Here is a 17,968-nt window from a genome sequence, read left to right on the forward strand (position 1 = left end):
ATTTGGCATTTGCTTGAAATGGTATTTACACAACCTAACAAAAATACTAAATATGTGGTTTTAAAAAATAGTATGGTATCCCTCCAGGCCTTCCTGGCTATTACTAAAACCGGACCTGCTCTTGTGACTAGTCTTATGAACCCTTTGTCTTCAGAACATTTGGCTCTACCTCGCTGTTCTGTCCCAGGCGTCAGCACACAGCCCACTTCAGATCCTGTCTCTGTCTCTCTCTGTCTCTGCTGCACCCCCCTCAAAAATAAACATTAAAAATATCCTTGGCAATTTTTGTGAATTGTTTAAAGTGAGTTCTGAAAAACCCTTTATAAAGAATCCATTCAGACACTGCTTTAGGATTTTTATTAGAATGGGAATGGATTATAGATTAATTTGGAAATAGGTATCTTTACAACATTTTGTCTTTCCTTCTAAGAACATAAACTCTTCATTTTTTTTTGGTCTCTTAGGATTTCCTTCAAATAGGTTCTGTGTTCTTAGGTGTCTTCCAACACTTTGCGTTCCATGGCTATTGCGAATAGAATCTAGAGAGGGTATTTTGTCTTCCCCATTTCCCCTAACACCCTCAGTTTTCTTAGGGGAAACTACCCCTGCTTTGTTCTTAGACCTTGTGGTTCTGGTGAGATTGACTCTTCCCTACGTGACCCTATTTTAAGTTCAGGAGAATGACCCAGACCTGACCTAACAGTGAAAGTAACAGGACTCGATTTTAAGATTTCTGTGGACACTATTAAATGAGACTTTTTTTCATCTGGGGTGTGTTCAGTGCATGGAGAGAGCCTGCCTGGAAGAGAAGACCTCACAGGACAGAGGTCAGAGATTTGGGGTAGGATGGAATGTGGAGAAACAGTAAGAAATTGAATTAGATTCTAAATCCGGCTATTATGAACACTCACTAGTTCTGGCTAATGTTTCTTTCCTAATATTTCTCACTCTTGTCTTGGTTAGTTGTATAGGTTAGTGAATGTGTGTGATAGTTGTTTTCTATGTACTAAAAAATTCCCTTGATTTTGGTTGATGGCCTTCCTTTCTTCCAGCCCTTTTTTTCACTTTTCACAGCATTTTAGGAGGGTGGAGTCATGGAGCCATTGCTCAAATGATAATTTAATCTAGGACCTGTCAGGGTTTTTGAGTAAATTAAGGATTACACACACGTGTTAATTATCTGTAGTAAGAAACAATATCCTAAAGGTGAGCATCACTGACATTGCTGAGTTATGAGGCATTCCACTTTGGGAGAGTGTTGTTGTTGTTTTAAGTTTGTTTATTTTGGGAGAGAGAATCCAAAGCAGGCTCTGCACTAATGGTGCAGAGCCTGACGCAGGGCTTGAACTCACAATGAGATCATGACCCGAGCTGAAACCAAGAGTTGGACATTTATCCAACTGAGCCATGCAGGCACACTGGGAGAATGTGTTTTTACTACAGTATCTAACTTCAAGACAAATCATCTTCTCATTGTTTTTAGCACGTGGCTGCTTTATTCCATAAACTAAGTAGTTTGGGTTCCTAAGAGGAAGAGGATTATCATGATGTGCTACTGATGAATGTGACCATTCAAGGCACTTTTGGAGTGCTGAGTTAAAGTGCATTTTCAAGTGATGATCTTTCCCATAAGCCAGTAAAGCATTGGGACCCTTAAATTTTTGCTTAGTCTGTTGCCTACTCGGAAGAATGATATGTCTGTTATGGAAGAATAATATGTTACTATCTTCTCTCAGGTTCTTCCTGCATTTTTAGAATCTAGGGGGGCACTTCTGGGTAAATGTTGTTTGCTTCAACATTTTCTTTCAGTTTTACCTTCCCTGTAAACTTGAAGTTTTTTAGGACGCTATTTGCCTCTATCGTCTTCTTGCTTGTTTTCCCAACTACACAGCTATAAATTCCAGGATGTATTTTTTGTATTTTTTTTCTTTTTTGGGGGTTGTTTTATAATTTTTAAAAAAACTTTTTTCTTAATGTTTATTTTTGAGAGAGACAAGAGTGTGAGTGGGGGCAGGGCAGAGAGAGAGGGAGATCTGAATCTGAAGCAGGCTCCAGGCTCTGAGCTGTCAGCACAGCAGGGCTCAAACCCACGAACTGTGAGATCATGACCTGAGCTGAAGTCAGACGCTTAACTGACTGAGCCACCCAGGAGCCCCAAGGGTTATTTTAGGTTTTTTTAAAAAATATATTATTGCTTAATTTCAGCATAATTAACATACAATGTTTCAGGTGTACAACATAGTGATTCAACAATTCTATATGTTACTCAGTGCTCATCATGGTAAATGTACTTTTAATTCCCTTCACTTATTTCACCCAACCTTCCATAACTTCCCCTCTGTAACCATCAGTTTGTAATCTGTATTTAAGATTTTGTCTTTTGCCTCTTTTTTTCTTTGCTCATTTGTTGTGTTTCTTAAATTCCACGTGAGTGAAATCATATGGTATTTGTCTTTGTCTGACTTCTTTCACTTAGCATTATACTTTCTAGATCCATCCATGTTGTTGCAAATAGCAGGTTTTCACTCTTTTTTATGGCTGAGTAATCTGTTGTGTGTGTGTGTGTGTGTATATGTATGTGTACATACATATACACACACCACATCTTTATTCATTCATCTAAACACTTGGGTTGTTTCCGTATCTTGAGTATTACAAGTAAACATTGGGGTGCATCTGTCTTTTCTAATTAGTGTTTTGTATATTTTGGGTAAATAGTAGTGGAATTACTATATTATATGGTATTTCTATTTTTCATTTTTTCAGGAACTTCCCTACTGTCTTCAACAGTGCTTAACCCAGTTTGCATTCCCACCAACAATGCAGAAGAGTATCTTTTTCTCCACATCCTCACCAACACTGTTGTTTCTTGGTTTTTTATTTCAACTATCCTGACAGGTCTAAGGTGATTTTTCATTGTGGTTTACATTTGCATTTCTCTGATGATTAGCGATGATGAGCATCTTTTCACGTGTCTGTTGGCTATCTGGATGTCTTCTTTGGAGAAATGTCTGTTGTCTTCTGCCCATTTTTAATTGGCTTATTTGCTTTTTTTGGTGTTGGGTTGCATATGTTTTTGAATATTTTAAATACTAAACCATTATAGATTTCATTTGCAAATATCTTCTCCCATTCAGTAGGTTGTCTTTGTTTCGTTGTTTCCTCTGCTATGCAAAAGCTTTTTATTTTGATGTAGTCCCAATAGTTTTGTTTCCCTTGCTTCAGATGACATATCTAGAAAAAGTTAGTACTGCCAATGTCAGAGCAATTACTACCTGTGCTCTTCTAGGATTTTTATGGCTTCAGGTCTCACATTTAGGTCTTCAATCCATTTTTAGTTTATTTTTATGTGTGGTGTAAAAAAGTGGTTGTGTTTCATTCTTTTGCATGTAGCTGTCCACTTTTCCCAACACTATTTGTTGAAGAGCCTGTCTTTTTCCTCATTGCATATTCCTGCCTCCTTTGTCATGGATTCATTGACCATATAATCATGGGTTTATTTCTGGGCTCTCTATTCTGTTCCACTGATCTATGTATCTGTTTTTGTGCCAGTACCATACTGTTTTGATTACTAAGCTTTGCAGTATATCTTTTTCTTTCTTTCTTTCTTTCCTTTTTTTTTTTTTTAACGATTATTTACTTTGAAAAGACAGAGAGTACAAGTCAGGTAGGAGCAGAGAGAGAGAGAGGAAGACACTGAATCTGAAGCAGGCTTCAGACTCTCTGAGCTGTCAGCACAGAGCCTGATGCAGGGCTCGAACCCATGTAACACAACATCATGACCTGAGATGAGGTTGGATGCTTAACCAATTGAGCTACCCAAGTGCCCTTACAGTATATCTTAAAATCTGGGATTGTGATCGCTCCAGTTTTGTTCTTCTTCCTCAAGATTGCTTTGGCTCTCTTTTATGGTTCCACACAAATCTTAGAATTATTTGTTCTAGTTCTGTGAAAAATGCTGTTGGTATTTTGACAGGGATTACATTAAATCTGTAGATTGATTTGAGTAGTACGGATATCTTCACAATATACTTCCAATCCATGAGCATGAAATATCTTTCCATTTGTGTCCTCTTCAGTTTCTTTCATCAGTGTTTTATAGTTTTCAGAGTACAAGTCTTTCACCTCTCTGGTTAAGTTTATTCCTAGGTATTTTATTTTTGATGCAATTATAAATGGTACTGTTGTCTTAATTTCTCTTTCTGCTACTTTATTATTAGTGTATAGAAATATAGTGCATTTCTGTGTATTGATTTTTGTATCCTGCAACTTTACTGAATTCATTTATCAGTTCCAGTACTTTTTTTTGGTGGATTCTTTAGGGTTTTCTATATATACTGTCATGTCATCTGCAAATAGTAAGAGTTACACTACTTCTTTACCAATTTGGATGCCTTTTATTTTTTTTATTTTATGTTTATTTTGAGAGAGAGAGCAAGAGGGGGGGGGACAGAGAGAGAGAGAGAGAGAGAGAGAGAGAGAGAGATCTAGCATGAGCAGGGGAGGGGCAGAGAGAGAGGGAGACCCTGAATCTGAAGCAGGCTCCAGGTTCTGCTCTGTCAGCACAGAGAGAAGGGGAGAGAGAGAGAATCCCAAGCAGACTCCATCCACAAGGTCAGCACAGAGCCCAACGTGGGGCTCGAATTCACTGCAAGATCATGACTTGAGCTGAAGTCAGACCCCTAACTGAGCCACCCAGGGGATGCAGATGCCTTTTATTTCTTACCTGATTGTGGTGGCTAGGACTTCCAGTGTTATGTTGAATAAAAGTGGTATTGGACATCCTTGTCTTGTTCCCAATCTGAGTTTTTGATGATGTTAGCTGTGGGTTTTTCATATATGGCCTTTATTATTCTGTCTAAACCTACTTTGTTGAGGGGTTTTTTCATGAATGGTTGTTGCACTTAGTCAAATGCTTTTTCTGCATCTATTGAAGTGATCCTATGGCTTTTATCCTTGTTAATATGAAGTATCACATTGATTTGCAAATATTGAACCACCTTGCATCCCAGGAATAAATCCCACTTGATCTTGGTGAATGGTTGTTTTTAATGTATTGTTGGAGTTGGTTTGCTAATACTTGGTTAAGGATTTTTGTTTCTATGTTCATCAGAGATAGTGACCTGTAGTTTTCTTGTGTCTTTATCTGGGTTTGGTATTAGGGTGATACTGGCCTCCAAAAATAAATTTGGAAATTTTTTTTCCTCTTCTATTTTTTTTTGTAATAACAGTTGGAGAAGAATAGGTATTAACTCTTCTCTTTTTTTTAGTGTTTATTTATTTTTGAGAGAGAGAGAGTGAGCACGAGCAAACGCACACAAGTAGGAGAGGAGCAGAGACAGGGAGACACAGAATCCAAAGCAGGCTCCAGTCTCTGAGCTGTCAGCACAGAGCCCAATGTGGGCTCAAACCCACAAACCGCGAGATCATGACCTGAGCTGAAGTCAGATGCTCAACCAACTGAGCCACCCAGATGCCCCTGTATTAACTCTTCTTTAAGTGTTTGGTGGAATTCACCTGTGAAGCCATGTGGTTGCTCCTGGACTTCTGTTTGAGAGTTTTTCAATTAGTGATTCAGTTTCAATCTGCTCAAATTTTCAATTTCTTCCTGATGCAGTTTTGGGAGGTTACATGTTTCTAGTAATTTGTCCATTTCTTCTAGGTTGTCCAATATGTTGGCATATAATTTTTCATAATATTCTTATAATCCTTGGTATTCTGTGGTGGTGTTATTTTTCTTCCATTTTTTATTTTGAGTGTGCACTTGCTCATGTGTGTACTCTGTCTCAGTCTGGCTTTTTGTTGATCTTTTCAGAGAACCAGCTCCTGGTTTCATTGATCTGTTATATTTTTTTTAGTTTCTATGCCATTTATTTCTGCTCTAATCTTTTTTCCTTCCTTCTGCTGGTTTGGGGTTTTGTTCTTCTTTTTCTATCTCCTTTAGGTAAATAAGGTTAGGTTGCTGATTTGAGATTTTTCTCCTTGATGTAGGCCTGTAATAAACTTCACTCTTCCAATAGTTTTTGCTGTATCCCAAAGATTTTGGACCATTATTATCATTTCCGTTTGTCTCCATATGTTTTTTTGAATTCTTCAATTTCCTGGTTAAACCATTGTTTAGTTGCATGTTACTTCCATATTTTCATGTTGTTTCTAGATTTTTTTCTTGTGGTTGATTGCTAGTTTCAGACTTTTGTGCTTGGAAAAGATGACTGATATGACTTATCTTTTTGAATTTGTTGAGACTTGTTTGGTGGCCTAACATGTGATCTATTCTGGAGAATGTTTTATGTGCACTTGAAAAGAATGTGTATTCTCCTGTTTTAGGATGGAATGTTCTGAATATATGTTAGATCCGTCTGGTCTTTGTGTCATTAAAAGCTACTATTTCCTTGTTGACTTTCTGTTTGGACGATCTATCCATTGATGTAAGTGGAGTGTTAAAGTGCCCTACTGTTATTGTGTTACTTTTGATTGCTTATTTTGTTTGTTAATAGCTGCATTATATATTTGGGTACTTCCATGTTGGGTGCATAAATATTTATAATTATTATATCTTATTGGATCATTCCCTTCATGATTACATAATGTCCTTTTTTGTTTCTTGTTACAGTCTTTGTTTTAAAGTCTATTTGTCCAATAAAAGTACTCCCACCCCAGCTTTCTTTTCACTTCCATTTGCCTAATAAATGATATAACATCCCTTCACTTTCAATCTGAATGTCATTAGGTCTGAAATGAGCCTCTTTGTAGGCAACATAGGTCTTGCTTTTTTATCCATTCTGTCACTCTATGTCTTTTGATGGGAGAGTTTAGTCCATTTACATTCCAAGTAATTATTGATAGGTGTGTACTTACTGCCTTTTTGTTACTTGTTTATGGTTATTTTTCTAGTTCTTCTCTGTTCCTTTTTGTTCTCTTCTCTCTTGGTTGGCTAGCTTTCTTTACTGATCTCCTTGAATTCCTTTCTCTGTTTTTTGCATATCTACTACCAGTTTTTTATTTGTGGTTACCGTTAGGTGTATATATAACATCTTGTGTATGTAATAGTCTATATTAAGTTGATGGTTGTTTAAGTTTGAACCCATTCTAAAAGCACTAAATTTTTACTCCTTCCCCCATGTTTTAACTATATGGTTTCAGACTCTATGTCCTTTTTTTTGGAATACCTTGACTGATTTTTATAGATGTACATGATTTGACTGCTTTTGTATTTCCCACTTTTCTTACTCCTGCTTATCGTGTTTCCTTTCCCCTCAAAGAGTCACCTTTAATATTTCTTACAGGACTGGTTTAGGGTGATTAATTCTTTCAACTTTTGTTGGTCTAGGAAAGTTTTTATCTGTCCATCTGTTCTGGATGGGAGCCTCCTGGGTAGGCTATTCTTGGTTGCATTTTTGCAACCCTTCTGACCTACAAAGTTTCTGCTGAAAAATCAGATAATAGCTTATGGGTTTCTCTTGGAGGCAACGGTTTTCTTTTTCTCTTATTGATGTTAAAATTCTTTCTTAAGCACTACTTTTTGCCATTTTACTTATCATGTGTCTTGGTGTGGACCTCCTTGGGTTGATTTTGTTGGGGGCTCTCTATGTGTCCTGCATCTCGATTTCTATTTCCTTCCTAGATTAGGTGACTTTTCACCTATTATTGCTTCAAAAACATTTTCTACCCCATTTTCTCCCTCTTTTCTTTCTGGTATTTCTATAATACAAATGTTCCTATGCTTGATGGTGTTGCAGAGTTCCCTTCATCTATTCTCATTTTTTATTATTTCTTTGTCTTGTTCAGCTGGATTGTTTTCCATTACTCTGTCTTCCAAATTGCTGATTTGTTCTGTTTTTGTTTTTTTTTTTTTCTGATTTGTAGCCTATTTATTCTCTATAGTGTATTTTTCATTTCAGTTATTAGGTTCTTAATATCTAATTGGTTCTTTTTTATATTTTCTCTTTGTTGAGGGTCTTCCTGAGATCCTCCTCTCTTTTCTTAAGTCCAGTGAGTATTTTTATGATTATTACTTTAAGTTCTTTATTGGGCATATTGCTTATCTCCATTTCATTTATGTCTCTTGTTGTGATTTTGTCCTGTCCTTTCATTTGGGACATATTCCTCTGTCTCCTCATTTTGTCTAATTCTCTGTGTCTGTTTCTATGTGTTATAGAAGTCAGCTATGTCTCCTGCTCTTGGAAGTAGTGGCTTTATGAAGAAGAGGTCTTGGGGCACCTGGCTGGCTCAGTCGGTTAAGCAATTGATTTTGGCTCAGGCTGTGATCTCACAATCATGGATTGAGCCCCACACTCAGCCATGCTGAGCATGGAGCCCACTTGGGATTCTTTCTCTCCCTCTCTCTCAGCCCCTCTTGCCCATGAACACTCTTCTTCAAAATAAATAAACTTAAAAAAAAAAAAAAAGAGGTCCTGTAGGGCAATGCCCCTGTTTCCAGAACCTGGCTCCTCAAGGCTGTCTCCTATGTGCCCTACTGTTGTGGTTGAGCTGTTCTTGCCTTTACTCCAGTCATCCTTAGTGGCTCTCTCTGTCTGTTGGGGGCAGGGTTTGGCCCTTGTGTTGTTAATTGACCAGTCTGGGCCACCATGGGCTTGAGTTGGGTCAGACCAGACAGTTGCCAGAGCTGCAGTTGTATCAAACTGCAGAGTGCTCTCTCTGTGTTTTCCCTTGAGGCTTTCATTGTTGTGAGGGAACTGCAGTCAGAACAGATGACCACCTTCAGCCCACTGCTGGTGCTACAGTGGAGCTGGTGTGTGTGGTTTTCTTCCCCTCTCCCCAGGGCAGGAGTCACTTGAGCCACTGTCAGGGCTGCTTGCACAATGCCATGTTTGTCTCACTACTTTAGAGAACTTCTGTGGATGGTGGGGTGGATAGTAAGGGAGCATAGGAGAGCATGGGAGTGGGGCATGCTGTTAGCCAGTTTTGTGCAAGTTTGCTATGGGAGGAGACCTGGAGCTGCTTTGGAGAATGGGGCAGCATTGTGGGGGGATGTGTGGAGAGGTGAGGGGGTGCTTGGAGAAGGAGGGGATGAGTATGCAGTAGAGTTCAGGGGTGGGACACACTGTTAGCAAGCTAGAGGGAGAGGTTTGTGCTGCGCTGGTTCCCACAGCTGTTCATGTATCTAGGCTTGGAAGCAGGGGAGCTAAATAGTGCCTACTACCTCTTTTGTTCTTAGAGAAGTCTCCTTTCCCTTCCAGTGCCTTCTCTGAGATTAGTAAATAAATCTATCTTCTGCACACCCCAGGCATTTTTCAAACTGCTATTTCTGTGCTCTCAGCAGGGTTGTTTTGCTGTCTCTTTAAGGGTGGAGATGGTTTCCTCTGACCCTCCACCTCTCCCAAAGCCAAGCCACTGATTTTTTTTTTTAAGTTCCAGGTGTTAAGCCCCACTGATTGTTAAGCCCCTCTGGTTTTCAAAGGCAAATGTTATGGGAATTTGTCTTCTCAGTGCAGGTCCCCCATATCTGGGGTGCCTGGTGTGGGGTCTTTTCCTTTGCCTTCTCTGTGCTTGCAGTGTCCCTCCTTCCCACAGCCAGTCCTCTGGGTCTGCTTGGTTCTTGGCTACACCTTCACCCTACCATTTTTCCATGTGGCCTCTTCTCTACAATTAGCTCTGGAGAGTCTGTCCTGCCAGTCTTCAGGTCATGTTCTGGGCTATTTACACTGATGTGGGTATTGTCTAGGTATGTAGTGGGACAAGGTGAACTTAAGATGCTCCTGCTCCACCATCTTTCCCAGAAGTCTGCCGTTTCTATTGATAAAAATGTCCTCCATTTATTCTTCCTCTACAAGCTGTTCCCTGCCCCCACATTCCTTTATGACCTTAAAACCACCTTCCATTCTCTTACCACATTTCATCCTTACATAGCAAACCCATCTGCAACTTTGCTACGTTGGTTAAGCATCTGACCAGCTCAGGTCATGATCTCACGGCTCTTGAGTTCAAGCCCCTTATAGCACTTTGCACTTACAGAACAGAGCCTACTTGGAATTGATTCTCTGTCTCCCACTCTCTGCCCCTCCCCTGCTTGCTCTGTATCTCATAAATAAATAAACCTCCAAAAATGCCTAAAAAAAAAAAGGATATATCCTTCTTGAAGAATCTTTATGGGATCTTCTGGCATACAATGGAACCAGTCTAAATCCCCTGGAGGGTTTTCCCTATTCTTCCGTGATATTCCTACCAATTGATGTTATCCTTTTTCTGCACCAATTATTGTTCATGCCATTTCCCCAACAATACCACTCTTCTCATCTGCCATAATCACTTGTCAAAATATTTCAATACCCAAATTAAATTTTCTCTTCAGTGAATTTGCAAGAGACCACTTTCCTTCTTGATTATAAGCACTCTTTGTACTCCACAGTTCACTTAAATTGCTTCTTTGCACTTTCTTACTTACTACCCATTCTGTTCTTTCATCTCCATCAAATGGGCTGTAAATTATTAAAATAAGCACCAATTCCTGATGATTGCTACCCTTCCCAATTCATTATCAACACAAAGGCAAGCATATAAAGTGTTCAGAATACTTAATAATGAGACACAGGGTAATAACTGACACAGAGTATTATATAACTTTGAGTTGCACAAAATGATATATTTGTATATATTGCAAATGATCATCACACAAAGCCTAGTCAACATCCATCACCATATATAGGTACAAATTTTTTTTAATGTGAAGATTTACCCTCCTAGCAATTTACAAATATGCAATACAGTATAGGCATAACTTGTTTTATTGTGCTTAACTTGATTGCACTTCATAGATAACGCATTTCTTTAAAAAATGAAGGTGTGTAGGAGCCCTGCACTGAACAAGTCTATCAGCACCATTTTCCCAACAGCATTTGCTCACTTCATGTCTGTGTCACATTTTGGTAACTCTCAAAATATTTCAAACTTATTCATTATTATTATTATTTGTTAGAGTGATCTATGATCAGTGATGAGGACTCATGAGGTCAAATGATGGCTAGCATTTTTTTAGCAATAAGGTATTTTTAATTAAAATATGTACTTTGTTTTTTAGATATGCTGTTGCACGCTTAATAGACTATAGTGCAAACATAACTTTTACATGCACTGGAAAACAAATTTATTTGACTCATTTTATTGTAGTGATCTGGAACTGAACCTGCACTTTATCCAATGAATGCCTGTATTAACTATAGTTGCCATGATGTACATAACATCCCCATGACTTATTTTATAATTGGAAGTTTGTACTTGCTAACAACCTTGACCCATTTTGTCCACACACACCCCTCTCCACCCCTCCTGTGCCCAGTCTGTGGCAACAATCTGTTCTTCGTATTTGTGAATTTGGGTTTTTGTTTTGCTTTAGATTTCACATATAAGTGGGATCATAGGGTATTTGTCTTTTTCTGATTTATTTCACTTAGCATAATACCCTAAAGTTCCACCCATGTTGGTCACAAATGACAAGTTTTTATTCTTTCTTATAAAAAAGAATAATATACTATTAATAATAATGATCATTGAATATTCCATTACATATATACTACATTTTTTCATGGGTTTTTTTCTTCTTTTTTTTTTTTTGGAGTATAGTTGATAGAATCACATTAGTTTCACATGTATAACTTAGTGATTTGGCAAGTTTATACATTATGCTATGTTCACTACAAGTAGAGCTACCATCTGTCCCACCACATTGACTGTATTCCTTATGCTGTGCCTTTTATTCCCATGACTTACTCATTTCCGAACTGGAAGCCTGTATCTCCCTCTCTCCTTCACCCATGTAGCCCACTTCCTTCACCTTGGCAACCATTAGTCTGTTCCTCTGTATTTATAGGTCTGATTTTGCTTTTTGATTTATTCATCTTTTTCAGATTCTGCTTAGAAGTGGAATCATCTACTGTGTGTCTTTTTCTAACTTATTTCACTTATAATGCCTCCTAGGTCCATTCATGTTGTCTCAAATGGAATGATCTCACCCTTTTTATGGATGCATAATATTCCAGTATGTGTATATGTGTGTGTGTATATATACATATGTACATATATATATGAATACACACCTATGTATATACATGTAAATACACATACTACATTCTCTTCCTCCATTTGCCTATTAATGGACATTTGGGCTGCTTTTATAATTTGGGTATTATAAATAATGCTGCAGTCAACATAGAGATGCATATTATCTTTTCCAATTAGTGTTTTTCATTTACTTTTGGTAAATACCCAGTAGTGCAATTACTGCCTGATATGGTATTTTTAACTTTTTGAAGAGCTTTCACACAGTTGTCTACACTGGCTGTACCTGTTTACATTCCCACCAACAATGTACAAGTGGTCCTTTTTCTCCACCTACTTGCCAATACTTGTTTCTTGTTTTTTATTTTAACCATTCTGACAGGTGTGAAAGGATATCTCATTGTAGTTTTGATTTGCATCTCCCCAATGAGTGATGTTGAACATCTTTTCATGTGTCTGTTGGCCATCTGTATGCCTTCTTTGGGAAAATGTCTGTTCATGTTCTCTGCCCATTTTATAATTAGATTTTTGGGTTTTTTTTTTCCAGTGTTGTGTAAGTTCTTTCTATATTTTGGATACTAAGCCCTTATTAGATATATCATTTGTAAATATCTCCTCCTATTCAGTAGGGTGCCTTTTTTTCTAGATAGTTTCCTTTGCTCTGGCAAAGCTTTTGATGTAGGCCCAATAGTTGATTTTTGCTTTTGTTTCCCTTGCCTTAGGAGACCTATCTAGAAAAATGTTGTTATGGCCAATGTCAGAGAAACTACTGTCTGTGTTCTCCTCTAGGGTGTTTATGGTTTCAGGGCTCACATTTAGGCCTTCATTCCATTCTGAGTTTATTTTTGTGTGTGGTGTAAGAAAGTGGTACAGGTTCATTCTTTTGCATGTGGCTATCCAATTTTCCCAGCATCATTTGTTCAAAGGCCATCTTTTCGTTGTTGTATATTTTTGCCTCTTTTATCATAAATTGACCACATAATAATGAGTTTATTTCTGTTTCGTTGATCTATGTGTGTTTTTGTGCCAGTACCATACTGTTTTGAGTACTATAGCTTTCTGGTGTATCTTGAAATCCAGGATTGTGATGTGTCCAGCTTTGTTCTTATTTCTCAAAATGGCTTTGGCTATTTGGGGTCTTCTGTAATTCCATGCAAACTTCATTATTATTCTGGTTTTGTGAAAAATGCTGTTGATTATTTTGATAGGGACTGCATTGAATCTGTAGCTTGTTTTGGGTATAATGGAAATTTTAACAATATTCTTTCAATCCATGAGCATAGACTATCTTTCCATTTGTGGCATTTTCAGTTTTTTTCATCAGTGTTTTCATTTTCAGAGTATAGGTCTTTCACCTCTTGAGTTAATTTTATTCCAAGGTGTTTTATCTTTCTGGTACAATTGTAAATGATATTTTTTAAATTTCTCTCTGCTATTTTTTTTAATAGTGTATAGAAATGCTACTGATTTCTGGATATTAACTTTATATCCTGTCCCTTTACTAAATTCATTTATCACTTCTCATAACTTTTTGGTGGAATCTTTAGGATTTTCTATGTATATTATCCTATAGTCTGCACGTAGTGACAGTTTAACTTCTTTACAAATATGGATGCACCTTATCTCTTGTCTGATTTCTGTGACTAGGGCTTCCAGTATTATGCTGAATAAAAGTGATGAGAGTGAACATTCTTGCCTTGCTCTAACCTTACAGAGAGAGCTCTCAGTTTTTCATCGAGTATGATGTTAGCTTGGGTTCTTCATACATGGCCTTTATTATGTTGATGTATGTTCTAATCTCACTTTGTTCAGAGTTTTACCATGAGTTGATGTTGAATCTTGTCAAATACTTTTTTCTGCATCTATTGAGATGATCATAAGATTTTAATCCTTGTTTTATTAGTGTGGTATATAACATTGATCGGGTTTTTTTGCAAATAGTGAACCATTTATGCATCCCTGGAATAAATCCCACATGATCATGGTGAATGATTTTTCCATCTATGTTCTTCAGGGATATTGGACTGTATTTTTCTTTTGTGAGGTGTTTGGTTTTGATATCCGAGTAATGCTGGCCTCATGGAATGAATTTGGAAGCATTCCTTTCTCTTTTTTCAATAGTTTGAAGATAATAGGTATCCTTGATTAAATGAGTAGTAAAATTCACCTGTGAATCTATTTGACCTGTGACTTTTATTTTTTGGTAGTTTTTTTATTACCAATTAAATTTCACTACCAGTAACTGATTTGTTCAGATTGTCTATTTCTTCCTAGTTCATTTTTGGAAGATTGTATTTTTCTAGGAATTTATCCATCTCTTATAGGTTGTCCAATTGTTGGTATACAATTTTGCATAATTGCTTGTATATCTCTAGGGTGAGTTCTGTCTTTTCCAATTTTATCTGGATCCTTTCTTTTTTGTTGATGAATCTGGCAAAGGTGTGTCAGTTTTGCTGTTTTCTTTTCCCTTTGCTCATTTGTTTCTTAAATTCCACATGAGTGAGATCACATGGTATTTGTCTTTCTCTGGCTGACATCTTTTAGCATTATATTCTATAGCTCTATCCATGTTTTTGCAAATGTCAAGATTGAATTTTTTATGGCTAGATAATATTCCATTGTACATATATACCACATCTTCTTGATCCATTCATCTATCAATGGATGCTTGAGCTGCTTCCATAGTTTCGCTATAGTAAATGATGCTGCAGTAAACACAGAGGTACATGTATCCCTTTGAATTTGTGTTTTTGTATTCTTTGGGTAAATACCAATAGTGCAATTAGTGGATCATAGGATAGTTGTGTTTTTTATTTTTTGAGGAACCTCCATACTGTTTTCCACAGTGCCTGCACCAGTTGGCATTCCCACCAACAGTACAAGAGGGTTTCTTTTTCTCCATATCCTCACCAACACTTGTTTCTTGTGTTTTTGATTTTAGCCATTCTACCAGGTATAAGGTGACAACTCATAGTAGTTTTTGATTTATATCTCCTTGAGTGTTTTGGAGCATGTTTTTATGTGTCTGTTGGCCAGCTGTATATCTTTTTTGGAAAATGTCCATGTATTCTGCCCTTTTTTTAATAATTTGTTTTTAGGTGTTGAGTTGTATCAGTTCTTTTTTTTTTTTTAAGTTTGTTTATAAGAGTGCATGCACAAGCTGGGGAGGGGCAGAGAGAGATGGGGAGAGAGAGAATCCCAAGCAGCACTGTCAGCACAGAGCCTGACATGGGGTTCGAACTCAGGAAACATGGGATCATGACCTGAGCCTAAATCAAGAGTCAGATACTTAACCAACTGAGCCACCCAGATGCTCCTGTATGAGTTCTTCATATATTTCAGATACTAACCCTTTATTGGATGTCATTTGCAAATATCTTCTGCCATTCAGTTGGTTGCCTTTTAGTTTTGTTGATTGCTTTGCTCTGCTGTGTGGAAACTTTTCCTTTGATGTAGTGTGAATAGTCTATTTTTACTTTTGTTTCCCTTGCCTCAGGAGACCTATCTAGAAAAATATTGCTATTGCCAATGTCAGAGAAATGACTGTGCTCTCTTCTAGGAGTTTTATGGTTTCAGATCTCACATTTACATCTTTAATCTAGTTTTAGTTTACTTTTGTGTATGGTGATAGAAAGTGGTCCAGTTTTATTCTTTTGCATGTAGCCGTCCAGTTTTCCCAACGCCATTTGTTGAAAGGACTGTCTTTTTCCTATTGTATATTCATTCCTCCTCTGTCAAAGATTAAATGACTATATAATCGTGGGTTTATTTTTGGGGCTGTCTATTCTATGCCATTGATCCATGTGTCTTTTTTTTTTTTTCGGTTATCCATTTATTTTGAGAGACAGAAGGCATGAGTCAGGGAGGGACACAGAGGGAGAGTGAATCCCAAGCAAGCTCCACACCATCAGCACAGAGCCTGATTGCAGGGCTTGATCCCATGAACTGCAAGATCACAACCTGAGCCAAAGTCAGACACTTAACCAACTGAGTCACCCAGGCACCCTGATCCACATGTCTTTTTTTATGCCAATGTCATGCTGTTTTAATTACTACCACTTTGTAATATAACTCGAAGTTTGGAATTGTGACATCTCTAGTTTTGTTTTTCAAGTCTGCTTTGAGTATTCGAGGTCTTTTGTGGTCTCAAATTTTAGGCTTGTTCTAGTTCTGTGAAAAAACACTGCTGATGGGGCATCTCAGTGGCTCAGTTGGTTAAGGGTCCACTTCAGCTCAGGTCATGATTTTGTGGTTCATGAGTTCAAGCCCTGTGTCAGGTGCTTGACAGCTCAGAGCCTGGAGCCTGCTTCAGATTCTGTCTCCTTTTCTCTTTGCACCTCCCCCACTCATTGATACTCTCTTTCCCCTACTCCCTCAAAAATAAACGAAACATTAAAAATTTTTTTAAAAAACATTTAAAAACACTGTTGGCATTTTAATAGGAAGTGCATTAAATCTGTAGATTGCTTTGGGAAGTATAAACTGTATTTGTTCTAATCGATGAGCATGGGATGTCTTTACATTTCTTGGCATTGTCTTAAACTTCTTTCTTCAGTGTTCTATAGTTTTCAGAGTACAGGCATTCACCTCTTTGCTTAAGTTTATTCCTAGATATTTTATTGTTTTGCTGGAATTGTAAAGGGGATTGTTTTCTAAATTTCCCTTTCTGCTGCTTCATTATTAGTATATAGAAATGCAACCGATTTGTATACATTGATTTTGTATCCTACAACTTTACTTCATTTATCAGTTCTAGTACTTTTTTGGTGGAGTCTTTAGGATTTCATATGTATAGTATCGTGTTACCTGCAAATAGTGACCATTTTACTTATTATTTTCCCATTGGGGAAGGCTTTTATTTCTTACCTAATTGCTCTGGCTAGAACTTGTAATATTATGTTGAATAAAAGTCTCAAGAGTGGGCATCTTTGTCTTGTCCTGATCTTAGAAGAAAAGCTTTTAGCTTTTCACCATTGAGTGTGATGTTAGCTGTGGCCATGCCATATACGGCCTTTATTATGTTGAGGTACAATTCAACATCCATTTAATAAACTCTCAACATAGAAGGTCTAGAGGGAATGTGTCAAATTCTTTTTCTGTATCTAATGAGATAATCATGATTTTTATTTTCATTTTGTTAGTGTGGTATATCACATTAATTAGCAGATATGGAGTTATCTTTGCATCCCTGAAGTAAATCCCACTGGATCATGGTGTATGATCCTTCTAATGTATTGTTGAATATGGTTTGCTAATATGTTATTGAGGATTTTTGCATCAGTGTTCATCAGGGATACTGGCCTGTGATTTTTTTGTCGTACAATATCTTACCTAGTTTTGGTATTGTGGTAATGCTGGACTTGTAAAAATAAGTTGGGAATTGTTCCCTCCTCTATGTTTTTGGGAAAAGTTTGAGAAAGATTGATATTAACCCTTCTTTGAATGTTTGCTACCATTCATTAGTGAAGCCATCTGGGAAGAGACTTTTGCTAGTAGAGAATTTACTAGGAAGGAGATTGAATCAGTAATCAGTCTGTTCTGACATTTTATTTCTTCTTGATACAGTCTCAGAAGTTTATCTGTTCATAGGAATTATCCATTTCCTCTAGGTTGTCCAATTTGTTGGATGTAATTGTTCATAGTTTACTCTTAGGATTCTTTATTCCTATGGTATCAGTTGTAAAGTCTTTCATTTCTGATTTTATTTAAGCTTTCTTTTTCATTAGCCTTTTAACAGCCCTTAGGTGCACAGAATCACATAAGTCATAATCATTAGTTACTGACTCATCATTGATCTATGCCTACATTGACATACTTTTAATGAAACATTGAAATAAGAACCCTGAACCCACCACACAGTGTAAAAGCTGGGACCTTGACGAAAACATACCTAGCTTTTCTTTCCTTCTTTGAGCAATTCTACAAAATGTAGTGCTATGCTTGGAGAGTGTGA

The 17,968-nt window shown here is 37.3% G+C and overlaps 1 protein-coding gene across 2 annotated transcripts in view; it reads left to right on the forward strand.

Annotated features, from left to right (window-relative positions):
• The window catches only part of BCL2L10 (BCL2 like 10), an 82,820-nt gene that overhangs the window by 7,358 nt on the left and 57,494 nt on the right, over positions 1-17,968 (forward strand). The gene's annotated exons all lie outside the window — the stretch shown is intronic.

This window comes from Lynx rufus, unplaced genomic scaffold, assembly GCF_022079265.1.
Source record: "Lynx rufus isolate CCGP_SWC_20201006 ecotype Redwood Valley unplaced genomic scaffold, mLynRuf1.p SCAF_13, whole genome shotgun sequence".
Lineage (NCBI taxonomy): Eukaryota > Metazoa > Chordata > Mammalia > Carnivora > Felidae > Lynx > Lynx rufus.